The 19319-nt window shown below is 42.7% G+C and overlaps 1 long non-coding RNA gene across 1 annotated transcript in view; it reads left to right on the top strand.

The window, feature by feature from the left end:
* The window catches only part of LOC128074786 (uncharacterized), a 33752-nt gene extending 26669 nt beyond the window's left edge, over nucleotides 1-7083 (top strand). The window contains exon 4 of the long non-coding RNA XR_008203462.1: nucleotides 6653-7083. This is a non-coding gene — a long non-coding RNA (uncharacterized LOC128074786). The remainder of the gene's footprint in view (nucleotides 1-6652) is intronic.
* Nucleotides 7084-19319: the final 12236 nt, after the last annotated feature.

Here is a 19319-nt window from a genome sequence, read left to right as displayed (position 1 = left end):
CTGGGCAGCCTGTGCCAGTGCCTCACTGCCCTCTGACTAAAGAGTTTCTTCCTGACATCTAACCTAAATCTCCCCTCTTTTAGTTTAAAGCCATTCCTGTTTGTCCTATCAGACCATGTGAAAAGTTGCTCCCCCTCCTGCATATAAGCTCTCTTCAAGTACTGAAAGGCTGCAATAAGGTCTCCCCAGAGCCTTCTCTGAGCTAAACTAGCACAACTCCCTCAGTCTTTCTTCACAGGAGAGGTGCTCCAGCCATAAAATGGTTAACTCGTAAATCTTTCCCTGATTACTGCACCTTTATTCTGAAGCTTAGAGATCTATCTGATTCAATATCTGTGGAATACATTTCCAGGATGAAATATCTGGAAATGCATGAAAAAAACCCTCTGAGATGCAGTGGTAGACTTCTTTTCTACCTGACTGCAAAGAAACAAAAATGCTTCTAATATTGTTAAGAGCAGAAAGCTCTGGCTGCCTAAGTGATGCTGAGCATTTCACGTTGAAAATGCGTAAGTGCATGGATTTGGACTGCTTCCCAGGTGCCACACTGTCACTTCTGAATGACACATTGGAAGAGGAAATCAAACAAGGAAGTGGGTTTAGGAGTGGTGAATGTTCAGTGGGTCCCCTTGCCTGTGGGGACCAGCCAGGAACATAGCAGCTGCCTGGGGGTGGCAGTGGGGTGTGCAGTCAGCCTGTTGATTTTAGATGCCAAACTTAGATGCCTTCTCTCTGTTGCCTATATAAGGAATAGAGTCTGGCAACCGTGGAGCGTGGGGAGCCCAAATTACCCATCACTGTCTTACTAGTTGGCATAGCAACAGCTGCAGGCACCTAGAGGAGGTGGTCTGAATGTGGTCCCAACTGATTTGCAATGAGATGCCTCACCGTGCATTCACGTGAAATCACAGAATCACAGAATTGTAGGGGTTGGAAGGGACCTCCAGAGATCATCGAGTCCAACCCCCCTGCCAAAGCAGGTTCCCTATACCAGGTCACACAGGTAGGTGTCCAGGCGGGTCTTGAACATCTCCAGAGAAGGAGACTCCACCACCTCCCTGGGCAGCCTGTTCCAGGCTGAAATAGCTGTATGTATCCCAGCTCACAGCTCACAATTGTGCACACCTGTGGCTGGAAGGAGTTGTGGATTGAAGCTGCCCTTTGAGAGCCTTAAGCAGCAAATCCTCATCTTTTCCCCTAGTTTTGGGCAAATGCTGTGATGGAGGTCACCTGGTTCTGCAGGAGACACTCTCCATCCCATCAGTGCTTCTCTGGAGAGGCATCATTGATGGGAGGAAAATAAAACTCCTTTATTCATGGGGCACACTCCCACATGGGGAGATACCTTTGTGAAGCTAGCACTGCATCCCACACTTCCCTTTGTAAATTACAAGATAATCTTTAAGCTCTTCAGAGAATTGATCAGTTAATTAATCAGTTTATCTGCCTCTGCCCTACATTTACATTGAAATCATAGTGATAATTTCATTCCACTCTACTAAAAAAATCAGTAAGCAGAAGTACCCTGTAAAATCCTCCCCCACCCCCCAAATCAGATTCATTTCAGTTATCAAATCATTTGTGTTATTTGGAGATGTTCTTGCACCTGCAGAGGTTAGGTTCACTCTTGATTATTGGGACAATTGTGCAAATGAAGGAATTGGGCAATCTCATAGTGATGCAAACGATGTAGTTTTCTATGAAGGCATTAGCAAAGAGTCGCAGGCATTCAGAATTAATTTCAATAATGAGCTAGGATTTCAAATCTAAATATTCGCTTTCTGCACTGCAAATTCATCACCAGAATCCACTGTATTACTCATCACCTTTTGCAGCCTTAAACAATAGTAACAGATTTTAAAAAATATATATATATTAGAAAAAAAAAAAAAGAAAGCAACACAATGGAGCACAGCTAACAATATGCTTAAGCTCAGGTAGAATCCTGGTATCTAGAAACTACTAAAAGCCAAGATTTTTGTTTTGTGCTACCGTATATTCAAGGAATGTTCCTGTAAGTCAGAGGACAGTCTCAGGTCATGGGGTAGATGTTGAGCTCTGAGCTGCTGAGGAGCTGCACAGCTCTAGTGGAGGCTGTAGACTTTGGCTGTTTGTTTAGTAGCTGACTGTCTTTTTTGCCTCGGATAGATCTATATCCATCTGAACCAAAAAACCTAGTCTCTGATTACTGAGTTTGCATTACAGTGTGTCAGTCTTTTTAGAAGAGTTTTTCAGTTATGAAACTATGTCTCATCAATTCCAAAGGACTACAAGACTGCATGGATCAGGTGGAAGTATTGCTGTAGAGCAATATTCTTCAGTGGCACTTCCGACAGATGTTGGCTCTCAAGCCAGGACGCAGGGAATAAAGTTGTTCAGACTAGTACATCTAGAACTTTGTATGCCTGTGAGAGCTTTTTGGCTCTTCCTTGCATATAGATATTAGGTTTGATGTTAACCATTTGGCTCATTAATAACTGATTTACAGTTCCCAGGCAGCAAACTGCTACCTGACATAAATTTACAGAAGAGTTTCATATTGTGAAATTATCTCGTACAGTGACTCCTTTGTGATTGTAACTTAAGGAGCTTGTGATTAACATTTCAATATAATCATTGGAGTCTCCTGAGATGCTTAAGAGAATGCAGTTCTGATTTCCTGTGTCTTAGAGCTCATTGCAGTGGATGCATTGAGATGTCATTAGTGGGGCTTTGCTTCAAAAATTAGGTGAAATAGAAAGTCCCTCAAATCAAGAAGAGAAACTGAAAGATCATCTCAGCTAAAGAATGAGGAATAGCCTAATAGACAGTGTTGTCTCAGGTTAGTTTCTGTGAGCCAAATCATTTGTGCAAAGACATGTATGGAAAGGGTAAGGGAAAAGCAGGTGTAATGATCCATTTTGTCACCTGAAAAATCGTATTTGCTCATATAGTCATAGAATCACAAGGTTGGAAATGATCAGTTAGATCATCTAGTCCAACCATCCTCCCATCACCATTGCCACCACAAGCACTAAACCATCTCTCGCAGCTCCTCATCCAGATGCCTCTTGAACACTGCCAGGGACAGCGACTCCACCACCTCCCTGGGCAGCCATTCCAGTGCCTGACCACTCTCTGAGAGAAAAAGTTTTCCTTAAATCTAATCTAAATCTCTGACCAGACCAGTTAGTTTGCTGCTTGCATCTGTAGCTGCTGCTAGTTGAGAGCAGTGCTCAGCCTGTCCCTGGGTTCATGGATGACCTTGCTACATGGTCTTCCTGCCAGCCCTGCTATCCACATGGACTAAGGGTATGTGAGATGCCACTGGAGGAGATGCTTCCCATGAGGATCTCTCCAGCATGCAGGTCCTAAGATCAAGCTGTGCCTTTTCAGTAATGAAGTCCTACTCTTTGTGCTCCAAGAAATTGATCCTGGTCCCTTTTCCTTGCTAATGTAACTATGATTTTTGAGTTCAAGTTCTTCAGGAGGATGTTAGATCTTTATTTAGGTAACAAGTCCCCTGTGGATGTCTTGTTCCTTCTGTGCAACAGCTATAACTATATCAAATCTTTTGAGAACAGTTCTTGTGGAAAACACCTTTTTTTTCCTTTTCTTTCCCTTTTTCCAAATAAAAAATACCTGTCATCTTTCAGTAGAAAATACCTCTCCCCAAACTTCCTTTCTTTCTTTTTCCCTTTCTTTCCTGTAGTGTCAGATGGCAACGAGACATAAAGGTTTTAGGCCATAGAGCAGAGCCATGTCAGTTTTCCAGGTTTCACCTCTTGAGAGAAGCTGTGTGACCCTCACTACTGTTCTGTTAAGTAGTTCTCCAGGTAATGACTATTGTAGGATCATCTTGTAGACTTGATCCTGTGATCTCAAGGAAGGTTAGGAGAAATGCTGCTCAGGTGCAGAATTATCTAAGGTCCTAACATGGATGTGGAAGGGACTGAGCTGCCCCATTCTCTTGCGTGGATTGTGGTGGAGCGCAGGATGCACCTAAAATTACAATTACTTGAAAGGAAGTTGTAACAAGGTGGGGGTTGTCCTCTTCTCCCAGGCATCAGTGATGGAACAAGAGATAATTGCTTTAAATCGTGCTGGGGGAGGTTCAGTTTGTCTATTAGAAAAAATTATTTCTCAGAAATTGTGGTAATGCACTGGCACAGGCTGCCCAGGAAGGTGGGTGAGTCACTGTCCCTGGAGGTGTTCAAGCAAAGTGGAGATGTGGCACTGAGGAACATGGTTAATGGGCATGGTGGGGATGGGCTGATGGTTGGACTAGATGATCTTAGATATCTTTTCCAGCCTAAATGACTCTGTGATTCTACGATAAGCTGCCCAGTTGTCATCTGATTGAACTGAAATGGAAAAATAGTCATTTTCATTTTGGAAGCTGATGGCATCTACAGTGCATTATTGTATTATATTTTATCTATTGATTACATTTGAAGATGTATAGTTACATGGTTCCAGTCAAGTTTCAAGTGTTCTGGAAATGAGCCAATCACATAATTTTTAATTTGCACTGTTATGGTCATGTAACTTTCCAAAGTATCACTGAATTGTTCCCTTATTTTCTTTTTTGCCAAAGAGATAGGAGACTGCTTTGCTCTCTGGAAAAATGCCTGCCTAGAAGTAGAGGACCAGATCTTTAACAAGGGCAAATTGGCAAAACCCCACTGATCGTAATGGAGCAATGCCGATCTGGCCGTTCAGGATCTGGCCCATCAGATTTTCAACTGTTATCACCACAGGCAGAATTCAAATTGACACAGCGTGGGCTAACATGATTGAATGCAGAGCAGGCTGCCTGGTTTCCTAAATTATTTTAATAACAGAAAGAATGTAGCTGGAATGCCAGGCTAAGATCTCTACCTGGATAAGGGCCCAGATTTTATTTAATCTCCAAAAGTCTCTCTCTCTCTCTCTCTCAATCTTTTTTTTTTCTTTTTTTTTTTTTTTTCCTTTCTAATAAGCCCGTTGCAAAGTCATTACTTTTTCATTACAGAGATTGTCATGACAAGGTTCCCAGGAAGAAAACTCTCAGATTCTGTTCAATGCTGTGAAATCGCACAGCTTCATGGAGAAAGAATTGGTTTGAATAGCTCTTGTAGAATAAGCAAACTATGAAAACAGAGAAGGAACCTATTTCCCTCCAAAGCCCATATTAGATCAGCTACTGAATGCAAATGTCAGACATATCCATACCATACCATAGCACATTTCTACACTTTGGACGGTCACCACTGCTGTGACCCGCTCAAAGCTGCATGGGAATGGGTATGGGTAGTGTAGTTCATGAAGGACACCTGGAGTATGTGTCCTCTCTGCTGACTGATCATGGATACCAATGCCTCATCGTGGACTTCAGAGAGCATGGACTGAAAAGTCCGTAAGAATGGTTATACTCTGCACATAAACAAATGTGCCCATTGAAGGAGCCAAATTAAAAACAAAATCATAATCATTTGATTTCTCCCCCTAGGAGAAAGAGTCATGTTTTTCCTCACTTGAAAGAATTTATACATTATACTTTCATCTGCCCTTGTTGTGCCTGAACAAAGCTGGCTGATTGCTCGATATCTCAGCTCTGATTTGGGAGAGTATTTTTTATTCCTTCAAGAGATTCAGAGGGTGGTAAAAGCCTCATTGTAATTCAGTAATTAGTTTGTCTCCTTTTTCTCTTGACCAGGAATGCAAGGGTATCCTTTTCTGTGAATGTCATTTTCTTTCTGGTCTCTTGTACTTTAATTTCCTAGATGTGAAAATGGAACAGAAGATGAATTAGGTATTGAAACGAGAGGATATGAATATGACTCTGTTCTCCTACAGAACTTTTTCTTTCAAAGAGAATAAACTTTTATAGTTAAGCAAAACAGAACAAAGGGTTTTGTAAATCAATTTTAATGAACAAAATGTTTTTATCCTTCCGTAACTTTATTCAGGAGAACAAACTTAGTTTAAAGAAAGTCTGAAGCTTCAGTGCACGTAGTTCCTGCACATTTTCTTTTCTCCCACCTACCATCTCAGCAATCTGGCTTTACTTCTCTCGAGTTATTAATCTGGGCTCTGTGGTTTTGGTGGATAAATATTTTATTATGCCCAACACAGGAGTGCTTAGTACGTTACTGATACACAAATATTAAACCAGAAAGGCAATGTTCGGCAATGGGATGAAGGAGACTTAGGTAGGATGAGCTTACCTACCTCTGCTTTCAAATACATAGAGATTAGTTTGAAAGAAATGAAATACCTGTATTTGATGAGAGAGGGGACTCATACATGGCGAAGATTTGTTCTCTTGGGGATATATGTACATATATTTCTTAAAGGCATATTTGTATTCTTATTTGTATTATGATTGGTTTCAGGAATTTTAAAGGATTGCTTCATATCTAAATAAGTCTTCCATTACCGAATCATGCTGAAGCCTTGCAGGAGATGAGTGTCTTTCCTGTTGTAGCTGGGATCATTGCTGTGGAGGAACTGGGTTTTTCTTGGGGTACCCCAAAATGTTAAATGCTGCTCAGAATGACTGCAAATGTTGCAGCTTTCAGCACGTCCTAGTGATATCTTTGCCTCCAGAAGCAACAGATGTTCATGTTTTTTTATTCCAAGGATTGTGCTGCTAGATACTCATAATTTTTCCCTTTCTCTCCTTTGGAAGGCGCTTATACATGGCACAAAGACCTGAGCAGATGATGGGAAAAGGCACCATCACTTCTTTTCTCGACCGCAAGTCCCTTGGACGCCTCAATGGATACCAATGCTTGGGTGCCAGGAGCTATGCTGCTCATCCTGAGCCCAGCTGTCCTGCTCATCCAAGGGCTTCCTTTGGCATCTTTCTTGGTAGCCAGAGAAGGGAGTACTCACAACAACACTGCTCGGTAAACATTCATTTAATGGAAAAAAATGGATAGTTTTCTTTTGTTGGAAATTTTTCATGCATTATTTTTGTTTAGGAAAACATGATATCATTCTGATGGTAAGAAAACAAACCAGCATGCCAGCTTTCTGTTAAGCCTAAAATATCACCTCCTATTTTTCATTTAGGAATATAAAAGAAGAAAGTGGAGAAATAAAATAACCAAGACCCAACCCTGCATCTGCTTCTTAGTTTTTGCTTCTTTTTTCTGCCTTTGGCCAGTGCTTCAAAAAAAAATATAAAAGAGAGAAAGAGAGTGTGAAAAAAGTATGTTTTGCCCTTGCAATTTGAAAATTTAAAAGCTAAAAAAGGATAGATTTCTTTTTATCATAAGATTATTTTTTTTAGGAGAAAAATTTCTTTTAAATCAAACCCCTATTTTTCAGTGAAGACATCTGAACCAGTTTGGCTCACCGCATTTCATGGCTCTGCCTCCTCAGACCACAAATTATAGATGTCATAACAACTGTCAAAAATATAGCAGGACGTAATAAATTACACATGCACAGACAAAAATGCACTCAGTCGTATATATACACATATGCATGCTTATATGTATATATCTCTATATATGAGGGCTGCTCTGGAAGTAATGCCCTCCTCCGTTATTATATTGGTCCACGATATTGGTGGTATGGCAATAGGAGTTGAACCTTCCCACAAATACCCCATTACATTCTGTTGCCATGGGAAAGATGGCAGCAGAGGGACAGTCTGACAGAATGATGTTTGACATGGGATTGCATTTGAAGCAAAGGTGTGTTATTGAATTCCTCCATGCCAAAAATAAAGGCACGCACTGATATTCATCGACACTTGTGAATGTTTATGGACACCAACTGGTGGATGTGAGCACAATCAGGAGTGAGTGGTGGGATTCAGCAGTGGTGACAGTAACGTGAAAGACAAGTCGTGCTCTAGACAGCCATGCACAGCTGTCATACCAAGAAGTTAAGAGCTTATTGATTAGCTCATCCACATGAATTGGCTAACAGTAGTGACTGTGTTGAAAAGCAGTGTTTTGTAGCTGAGGATTTGCTCTATCAATTACTGTTATTGTGCTCTTTGCATCTATTGCAGTTCCCTTGGAAATAAATATGAGGCATTACTTTCAGAGCAACTATATACAGTCATCTTTCTGTGCATAAACAGATGTTTGTGTATGCACAGATGTTAAGTAGACCAAGGAAGGCCAAGACCAAGTAGGCCAAGGAAGATTCTGAGAGGTCCTGCTTCAGGAGGGTCTCCTGGTCTATTAGGAAGATCCCTTTCCATGCAACATTTATCTGTATCTCCCTCTGTTTTTACTGGTTCTATTTGATTGCAAGTAAAATCTACCCATTAGGACACTATGAGGCCTGTGTCACAAGAGAGTGGCAATACACCTGGACATCTCACTTGGAGTGAGATACAAAAGCTCAGTCCTTATCCTTTCAGGTAAGAGTGAGAAACCTTCCCACCTGCCAGTACATTTCATTGGCCTAAGGGAATGAAATGTAGCAACCATGTGTTGAAGAGAGGGTATCTGAGAAGCAAGTTCGTCCCTTTGCACTTCCTCCATGGGGCAAGAAAGGCACATCTTGTTCTCTTCTTCTCTTCCAAGCTGGCTCCCAGGGCCTAGGTGGATGAGGCAGCTTAAGGCAAGTGCATACCAGAGTGTGATGTAGAAATCTTTGGCTGAACACTGAGTGACCTGGTATACCCTCACAGCATGACTCCAGGCCAGCGGGTCTCTTGGCAAGTCTTTCTCTGTGGTGCAACTTTGAACTGATGTGTTTACCCTGCCTCCAATTTCACAGGCACTTCCATGACAGTTAGTTTTACTCTGCATTGCACAGTCTTCAATCTTGTCCTGCTATTCTGAAGCCATAGTTTAAACTGAGCCCACCTATAATCCAAAGCACAGCTGAAAGGCTAGCTTTGAAGACAACTCCTGCATCTTCTTTTATTACTGTAGGGATGTCTTTCTCCTAAGGTAGTGTCTTCCTACATGGATTTCAAAGAGACAGATTAAGAATAAATAGACGACTCAGTGAAACACTAGAAGATTCTGCCCGTTTCCAGCTTTCCATGCTGCTCCAAACTTTGCAGTAGTTCCTCTGGTTTTCAGTACAGGACTGTGTCTGCAGACCCAGTTCCCACATCTCCATCACCCCGATTAACACAAGTCCTGCAAATAACACTGGAACAGGTTGCCCACTCAAGGTCAGGCTGGACGGGGCTCTGAGCACCTGATCTAGTTGTAGGTGTCCCTGTTAGTTGCAGGGGAACTGGACCAGGTGGTCTTTAAGAATTCCTTCCAAATCAAATGATTCTATGATAACAACAGATCAAGAGTGCCTGCCTTCCAGCCAGCAGCATTTACATCTTGATCCTCCCTTAGTACCTAGTCAAAGGGGCAATGAGCTTACAGAATGATCTGAAGGTGAATTTGACAGCCCAAAGGGAAGGAGAGGAAAAAATTCATACCTAGAATTAATTACTTCCATGTTCAGCTGAGTTTGCAGCACTGTTATTGTCCAGAAGATCCCAGTGCCAAAAAAAATCTCCCTTGGTTAATGATATTTCTGAGTTACGTTTATTTAAAACCTGAATTTTGTTGTGCAATTCTCCACTGACAGATGTGCTCACAGCATTTAGGGATCCCATACAAAGAGTATAAGCTCAGTACTTTTTATCCCTGTTAAATATCAAAGAGGGATGTGAAATGCAATCTGTTTTTAAAAGACATGCGTTGAAATCTATTTTTGTTGCTGCTAAAAATATGTATTTATTGTGTGGCTAGGAAAGAACTCCTTGGTCTGGCTGAGCAGCTGCTCAACACCATCTGTAAATGTGCTCTCAGCCTCAGGTACAAAGCAGTAGCTCAGCAACTTCGACCCTCCAGATGTCAGTCTGAACAGTGAAACTTCTCTTGGCAAGTCCAGAGTACAACTATGACATTTTCCCTTCCAGTGAATTATTTTATCTACTCAGAAAGAGTTCTTGCAGGTGAGTTGTTGAGATGAAATTCTCCATGAAGAAACTGAGAAAGTCTCTCCCTAGCACACAAGACATGATACAGTGCATGTGATGCATCAGGCCCTGTAGGGAAAGGGGGTCTATTTCTGCCTTTCTGACTTCTATTCTGGGGAGCTGATATCTATCCCTGGCTTCTGCCTGTCCCCCACACTCCACAGAGCAGGTGCATCTGAACACGCAGGCATCTGCTTTGGAGAGGGACGCACACGGACTTCTTCTGCCAGGACATACAGCAGCTTCCTGGTTTTCCATCTACACTTTAGGAGCACCTACTTCAGGAGCACCCAGTCATGTAATGTACTGGTCCTATGAGAGTACCTTTCACACCCCTTCCCTTAATGTATCAAAAACCCAGGGCACAGCCAGGTTCTGGCAAAGAGGCAATGTTGGTAGTTACACAAAACCACATATGACATCATTGTCTTGTTAGGTCAGTAGAGACAGTTATCATTTAATTTAAAGATACAATATTAATATTACTGTCTGACACAGCATTTATTTTGTGGATTTCTATATAGATATATATATTCTAGGGAAAGGTATTTGAATAATCGGGTTGTAGATTCTCACAAGTCTAGCAGAGCTACTTAGACCCCTTTTCACTGAGGATGAGGTTTGAAGTTTGAGATAAATACTTGGGATTTGCTCTTTTTATCATACTTGGCTGCATTTAATCCAGCAAAGTAAGCTGGGATAGGTAGTGCCTTAGACTAATTAAACTGGGGTTGAAACTAGATGATCATTGTGGTCCTTTTCAACCCAGGCCATTCCACGATTTTACAATTCTATGAAATTCTGCACAGCTTTCCAACACAAAAAGTAGTTTTATGGGATTGGAAACCGGAGTGGCTCAGGTTAAGTAAAGAAGCCTCGTGTAAAGATAGCCTTGGTAGATCATCTCAGAGTAACTTCCTGCTCCATTCATATTGCTTTGAGGTCAGGCAGGAAACATTGCTTTCAGTGCTGAAAATTAGTTTTTAATATTTCCCTCGAGATCTTCAATATCCATATATTTTAAGAGATTTAAAACAGATCGTTGTTTTCAATTTTACATTTTGAAGAGGATGATCTGTCTGGGAATGCCATTCGTGCAGTGACGTGGCCGGACTGTGAACCTCATAACACACAGTTTGCTCCACATTTCACTGGCAGCTCTGATGCAATACAGAGGTCAGAGGGCAAGACACACATTGTATGCAAACAGGAAAATAATTTCTTCTGGGATCTGTTAATATACGGTAAGTGGTTGCACACCTTTGCAGTATTGTGTTGTCAGTGACAACAGGGTGCTATGGCAAGCATTGTACACAGAAAAAAGTTTTTGGATAAACTGAGTCTTTCTGAGTAGGAGAGAACCGTGATGTTACCTGACCACTCAAAGGCAGAGGAGATTGAAAAGGAAAACTGGAAAATGAGAAACATCTAAATTCAGTTCTTGTTGGATAAGACTAAGCAGTGATACGACAAGCCTGGCCAGAAGAATTAAGAAGATATAACCAAGAACAAAAACTGTTTAGTTTTATATGTGTTTTTAAATTAAGCTACTCTCATGTTCTGAGAGAGAGGGAAAAGCAAAACGAAACCTGGCTCAAGATCATCTCAAACCTTGGTGCTTCAGTCAGGCTTCTTCTCTTTGGATGTCGGGTTGATTTTTATTTTTGATAGTGTTGTCTTTCCTTCTGGATGACCCCACATGGTGGTATTTAAAGTGGCATGGAATCACTGAGGGTGCCCACACTACACAGCACAAGCTTGGGATGACTTGTCTCAGCGTGCCCCAGATATGAGCCAGCATTTCCCCAGATTTCCCTTAGCTCTGATGTGCCACCCCATTGGGCTCCATGCATTTATGGCCTGCCACACTCAGCACCGTGCTACAGGAACACCACTTGGAACTGGATAATGCAGAATAAATCACTGTCTCATAATGCCAGTGGGGCATCAGTTGTATCCCAGGAAGAACCCATGGCAGAGCACTCAGTGGGATGGTCATAGGCAGGTTTTGAGGGAGCTGCGGTCAGTGTATGAGCCAGTCCATACCACTTCACCTGCTGGGATGGAAAGAGGTCTCACATGCTTTAAATTTATTGCTACAGACACATCCCATCTGCGCAGTGGTGGCACAACATTCTTGTGACTCGTTTGAGTTCCCTGATACCCCTTCTGCCCTCCTACAGGACAAAGGAGAGAAGCGTGTCATCAGCTGTACAAGCCAAGGCAAACCCAGCTTCATGCTATGCATCAGAGGGTTGAATCAGAAAGAAAAGGATTAAAGCTGCTCAAGCAGAGGTAAATCTGCATTTTCTTAATTTTGCAAAGTGAAACACTGTTCTACATAAGCATTACTGCTACAAGTGCTTTACTGTGCAAACACTGTGAGACCAGACATTACGATACAGCCTGACCAGGCAACGCTGCATCTTTGATGACTGAGTGCTGTTGCTTGAGTCATTCTGAAACAGATAAAGGAAGCAAGAGAGAAATCACAAGGGAGGATGCAAATAAGGAGCATGGGTCACTTCTGTGTTCCCACAGACTCTGCACAACTGGGGAGCTTGTTTTTGATGCTGCATCTAGAGATATACCACTGATACCTGCTGCAGCTTACCTGGGGATTTTAAACCCAGATGACATTCAGGGAAACCACAGTTTGGGATGAGAAAGGACTCACTGCATACCATCGTGATCCCTACAATAGATTTCAGGTATTGCTGGGGTATATACTTGAGTCGAAGTCCTGGGGAGACAGAATTCAGGTTTGGGAAGGGAAGGCAAATCAGGAAGAGTAACAAGGTGGTTTTTTTTTTTTTTTTTTTTTTTTAGCAAGTCTCTTGCTTCTGTAGAGCAAAGCCCAGCCTTCCTTACACAAGTTCAGAGTAAGCACTGGTCACGAACGCAGGAAAATCGGCTTTAGTATAAAATAACACTAATGGTATTCTGTCCCTTCCACTTCCTTCCTTTACTGCTCTGTTAAAAGGTCAAGGACAAATGTTAAAGCACGGGAGAGTTTGCAGCATTTCATTCTCTCAGTTTCACCTCTTCAGTGTGTTTACTTCTCTTAGTGTTAACCTGAAGGACTTAGCTTGAAGCTGCAGTAATTTCTGTGAGTAGCAGGAGAGCTGCTTAGAATCAGTTTGTGAATAAAATTTTGGCTTTTGGTTGAAACCAAACAAACCCACTGAAGTAACACAAGTTGGTGTGGGTTTTCTCTGAGTTTTGGCAAAAATTGATGCAATTTTTTTTCAGTATATTTTCCGTAAAGAATTTCTGGGTTTGGACCAAGAGCTTTTTGAGTTTGGCACTTTTGGGTTGGCAGGTTTTCTGTTCTTGACGTTTTCAGTTTTTCATTGGGAAAACAGATGCTGTGCATGTATTTGTTAAGCTGAAAAATCCACTTTCTTGGGTTGGTAACTTTTTGAATGGTCCTCCTCAGAGGGGATCTATTGGCAGGCCTTCTGACATGAGGCTGGAGATGGGAAACTCTGAACGCTTCTGTGTCTTAAAAGCTGACAAAACTCTCAAATGGCCATTGTTTCCATCTGCTCTTCTGACAAAAAGACCATATTTCTGTTCTCTGCTCTTCAGCTGATCCACCAAGACATGTAGGCAAATATAAACCAACACAGTCCGCTCTCAGACTCTTCAGGAATGTGTACGCAAAACTGTTCTTCAAAAAATCTGGTAGTTAAGTTTGTCCTCCAAATAGATCCAGAAATAGGTCTTTGTAGTGACCCCTGAACTAACAGCACATCTCATTCCTTCAGCGTTGGCTTACTTTGCCTGCCAAACATTAGCATTTTTCTGGATGTTGCCTGTTAACCAGCTGCATGAGAACATGTATTTGTTCCTATGTCCTCAAACCTAATCTCTAAATCAGCTTTTTTAGGTGCACTGGCATATCTGGCTCCCCTGTGCTGAACTCAGTCCTCTGCTTTTACTCCATTTTACTCAAAGTGCAGATATTCAACTTATGATCTAGGCTATTGTGAACAGGAACAATTTAGTCAGAAGTTAAACAGCAGAATGTGTCATCTTCATATTTCCTAGCTGTCCCAACCAGGTATGACTAGGAGAGCATATTGCAGATGAGCCAGGAGTCATGAACACATGAAGAACTTGAACTACTGACATCTAGTGTGGATCAGTATTGTTGTCAGAAGTATAATGTCACACAGACAACACCTTTGTCCTCTCTGCATATCATTTCCTTTGTAAGGAATTCCACCAACAGACTATGTCATCTCATCCCCTGTATGTATCCCCTCATGCCCTTGGTTCTCTCTGGATTTTAAAGGAAGTTCAGATAGGTTAGCAGAAATCAGTGGTGGAAGTTCATTAAGACCAACTTGCCTCTTGTCAAGGGAGAATAGTGTCATAACTTCTCAGAAAATTTGCACTAAAAGACTTTGTTGGATATGGAGAGGTCTATCATTCGAGGTTCGTATATCTTTACAGTAAAAGACTGGGTAATGGCCTGGAGACATGCTAATAGGAAATCATCAGTAGGAAGCTTTCTAACTTCTGGGCTACTGTGAACTGGTCAAAGGAAAGAGAACTACATCAGGTGTTCCAACTTGTCCTGTTAAGCTTACCTAGACTTTTTTGCATAATCTTTTCAGCTGTTCAACATAACTCACCACACTGAAGGTAATCTGTCTTTCTAAATCTTTATGCTCTTTGTCCTATCTCTGTTTTGTACTGCAATTCCTCTTTGAGGCTCTGTTGTTCCATTTGCCCAGCATGTGCAACAACAGTCATAAAATAATCTGGGAAGCTTGGCTGCTGTGAGACATGAGCCCAGACTGAGCACAATTAAACTACGCTGGGAAAGTAAAAAAGTGAGAGGGCTAAAACTATTCCTGCACCAGAGGGGCCATTCCTGTGAAGAAGGGTTTATCCTTTTGTGGGTGAGGTCTGCATGAATTTCAATGTTGTTTTTTTTCTTTTTTCCTCAGAGTTTTTCAGTTCAAGGAATGTATCCATACCAAGTTGCTTCTCTAACTTTCAGATCCCAATTTTTCTTTTCTGTGCTGCCTCAGACTCATCAGTCTGAACAGAAGACTGTTGTCAGTGGGATTTGGGGTTGGCCTCCGTGGCTAAGAAGACAGTGTCCTCTCTAGCTTTGTTTAGATGTTTTCTGTTGCCTCTTTGGTATGAATCTCAGAGATGACTGTGGCATATGACTCAGACATCAGGGTCAGTATCATCTTGCTCGAGAGATTTTGGGAATAAAGAGGTGGCAGATTTAGAGTAAGCACTGATAATAATTTTTTTAAAATCCACACTATACTTTTTCTTCTTACTCTTTTTTTTTTTCTTCTTTTTTTTTTAGTAATTTCCAACTGTCTGCTTTTTTTTCCCTAGTGATTTTTGAGCTTGCACTTATTCCAAAGCCAAGCAGCTATGTACATGACAGACAGTTGCATCCTCTGGATGTCTGTTATCAACCAGCACAAACAGGCAGCAATGCAAATCTGCACACCCCGAGGGAGTGTTCTCCTCACCTGGATGATCACAAGTGCACGGGGGCATCCTTAGCCTGTATACTTTGATTCTCAGGAGGTCTGGGCAATGTGCAATATTATCTTGTACCTTGTTCATCATGCCAGCTGAGCCATCACACATTGTGCTTCCAAGATGTTGCTTTGTCAGCTTCTGGAAACACGCTGTCTTCAAATGGATTTAAGATTCTGGTGCTTACTTCCAGATCCTGACTACTGGATGAGCTCTGTGATGCTTGTGTGAGAGAAATAAACTGCCTGGATTTTTTTCTGCTGTTTACTGGATGGCAATCAATTGACACTGCACTTCGATCACATAGGATATGATTCCCCCACTTGACTTCTGATGCAATTACAGACAACTGCTTCTATGGCTGCTGGGGCACTGGCACTTTCGATTTATCTGATTTTGAGATGAGAAAGCTGCATATTTCCTTTGACTAAGAAGAGGTCTGAGCCTGACTCTGTCTTATCATGCTGACAGCCCTGTCAAATGCAGCAGAACAATTCACAGAGAAAAGCATAAGGTAGGAAAGAGGATGAGGGCAACAGGGCAAAGTTCTCTGTGACTTATATCATGTCATAGAATGGCCTGGGTTGAAAAGGACCACAATGATCATCGAGTTTCAATCCCTTGCTATGTGCAGGGTCGCCAACCACCAGATCAGGCTGCCCAGAGCCACATCCAGCCTGGCCTTGAATGCCTCCAGGGATGGGGCATCCACAACCTCCTTGGGCAACCTGTTCCAGTGCACCACCACCTCTGTGTGAAAAACGTCCTCCTAATATCGACCCTAAACCTCCCCTGTCTCAGTTTAAAACCATTCCCCTTGTCCCATCACAATCCACCTTCATAAACAGCCGTTCCCCCTCCTGTTTATATGCTCCCTTCAAGTACTGGAAGGCCACAATGAGGTCTTCCCGGAGCCTTCTCTTCTCCAAGCTAATCAAGCCCAGTTCCCTCAGCCTTTCCTCATAGGAGAGGTGCTCCATCCCTCTGATCATCTCAGTGCCCTCCTCTGGATCCGCTCCAAGAGCTCCACGTCCTTCCTGTACTGGGGGCCCCAGGCCTGGACGCAGTGCTGCAGATGGGGCCTCACAAGAGCCGAGTAGAGGGGGACAAGCACCTCCCTCTCCCTGCTGGTCACCCCTTTTTTAATGCAGCCCAGATCACAGTTGGCCTTCCAGGCTGCAAGCGCACACTGCTGGCTCATGTCCAGCTTCTCGTCCACCAGGACTCCCAGGTCCTTCTCTGCAGAGCTGCTCTCAAGAAGATCTTCCCCCAGTTTCTATAAATACCAGGGATTGCCCTGACCCAAGTGCAGCACCCTGCACTTGGCCTTATTGAACCTCATTAGGTTTTCATGGGCCCAGTTCTCCATCCTCTCCACATCCCTCTGGATGGCTTCCCTTCTTTCCAATATATCAACTGCACCTCTCTGCTTTGGTGTCATCTGCAAACTTGCTGAGGATGCACTCGGTGCCATTGTCTGTGTCATTGATGAAGATGTTGAAGAGCACCGGTCCCCAAGACAGACCTCTGAGGGACACTGCTTGTGACCAGCCTCCACCCTGGCACAGAACCATTGATCACGACCCTTTGGCTGCATCCAGCCAGTCAATTCCTAATCCATCAAACAGTTCATCCGTCAAATCCACACCTCTCCAATTTAGAGAGAAGGATGTGGTGAGGGACCATGTCAGCGGACTTGCAGAAGTTCAGGTAGAGGACATCCACTGCCCTTCCCCCGTCCACCAAAGTTGTCATTGCATCATAGAAGGCCACCAGATTTGTCAGGCAAGATCTGCACTTAGTGAAGCTATGCTGGCTGTCTTGAATCACCTCTTTGTCTCGTATGTCCATTAAACGTAGCTTCTAGGAGGATCTACTCCATGATCTTCCCAGGCACAGAGGTGAGGCTCACTGGCCTGTAGTTCTCCAGGTCTTCCTTTCTCCCTTTCTTAAAAATGGGAGCTATGTTTCTCTTGTCCAGTCACTGGGGACTTCACCGGACAGCCATGATTTTTCAAATATGATGGAGAGCAGCTTGGCAACCACATCAGCCATCTCTTTCAGAACCCTAGGATGGATATCATCTGACCCCATGGACTTATACACATTCAATTTCATGAGGAGGTCTCGGACTTTTTCTACTGTTACAGTGGAACACCCTCACTTAGAGGCTCATGGTCCTGGGAAGCCTGACCACCTGTGGAGACTGAGACAAAGCACTCACTGAGCTCAGCTTTTTCTATGTCTGAGGAAGCCAGCTCCCCGTTACCTTTCATCAGAGGGGGAAACAGTCTGAATCTGTGTGCAAGAGGAATGGCACACATGCAAGAGGAATGGACTATACCATGCACTTGAGGCTCACACCATTAATTGTGTACCTCAGTTTGAGATTGACACTGCAGCACAGCTTCTCCATCAGTCCTTCATCCAGATGTAGTGGTTATCTGGGCACATCATCTACGTCTTTAGGGTCTATCTAGAAGTGTGCTTTAAAAGGGCTGTGGTCCCAGTTCTGAGGTGAGGATGAATAGCTTGGTTGCCAGTTCTCACCAGCTGCCATCTGCAACTTGGCCCTGCATGATCTGAAGCACTGCACCCATTTTGTGATATGGGGCTCTCAGACACTAGAAATACAGGAGAAAATGGTGCAGTTTGTATGGAACCTTTTCTGTTTTCCCACACGGGTATTTTGCTCTGGCTGCTTGCTGCTCCAGCATCCCTGCCTGGAAAAGACCGGGTGTGATTCAAACAAAATGCCATCTTAGATATCCTTTTCAATGCAACTTCTTTGTTTGCCAAAAGGGTGCAGTTAATAAGGTGAGAGAAAAATTATTTAGTAGGTTTTTTAGTAGTTTTTTTTGCAGAAAGAAGTGGCTGAACTATATTAAAAAATGAAGACCATACAGGCTGGCCATCACAGGAGGGAAAAGTCCTGGCTATAAGAAAAACTTCTCTAATCTTCCAAAGGAAGTGGCGGAAAACTTATCACTTGGGACATTAAAAATGGACAATGCAGAGCAGTACAAAAATGTTGTGAAATGCCCTTAATTGGCAAGTAGGTGGACTGAAATGCCTTCATGTATCTTCTACATTTATCAGTCCTTCTCAGAGATATCCTTGGCATCCTAAAGAAATATCCTTTGGCTGTGAGCACTTTGTCTCAGAAGTAATTAAGCAGAAATGAGTATATCACTAAGTACATTTCAATGTGTGTCCTCAGCTGGCTGGAACTCAACCTGGGGATTCAGGATCTGCTTGTAATTAACATTCCATAGTAAGACTCCACACCCTCTATTTGTCTCTTCCTAATTATGTGTTGGAAATGCACGTTTCTCCTACCATTAGAGATTTCAGCAGAGGAGTTCTAGCTGGGCTTTAAATTGCCTTCTACCTCATTTTAAATATTCCCTGTTATTTTAGGTTTGTAGACATTACACAAGTAAGCCTTTTCTCAAGGCGTCATAAGGAAACAAGCCACTGACTCAAGAGAAGAATGAAAATAAATACCAAATCAAAAACTGCTGAAATGCCTTTTGGGTTGACAATATCATAGATTTAGGCTGCAATCTGTTAGTTCCTTGTGGGTTTCAGTGTTGGCTCTTAAAGGTGTCACTCCCAGTTAGTATGAGGGCCTGTGGGCTCAAGGGGCAATTGTGAATGAAGCAGCTCAGGCACCTTCTTTCTGTGAAACTGCTTTTCCTGCAGCATCAGAGCAAAATTCATATCAGCTGTTAGGGCTTGTCATTGGGAAAGTTTTGCTGCGTTAGGAAATGGAAAGATAAAATGCTTCAGCTTAGGCTGAATAGGGCGCTTTAACTGGAGTCTGATTGTAGAAGATTGAACCGCTTGTACTCAGTGAGCTTGCTGTGCCAAA

This window comes from Tympanuchus pallidicinctus, unplaced genomic scaffold (assembly GCF_026119805.1).
Source record: "Tympanuchus pallidicinctus isolate F22 unplaced genomic scaffold, pur_lepc_1.0 scaffold11, whole genome shotgun sequence".
Taxonomy (NCBI): Eukaryota; Metazoa; Chordata; class Aves; order Galliformes; family Phasianidae; genus Tympanuchus; species Tympanuchus pallidicinctus.
The sequence above is the reverse complement of the archived record's forward strand: the minus strand, read 5'-3'. Positions and strand labels throughout refer to the sequence as shown.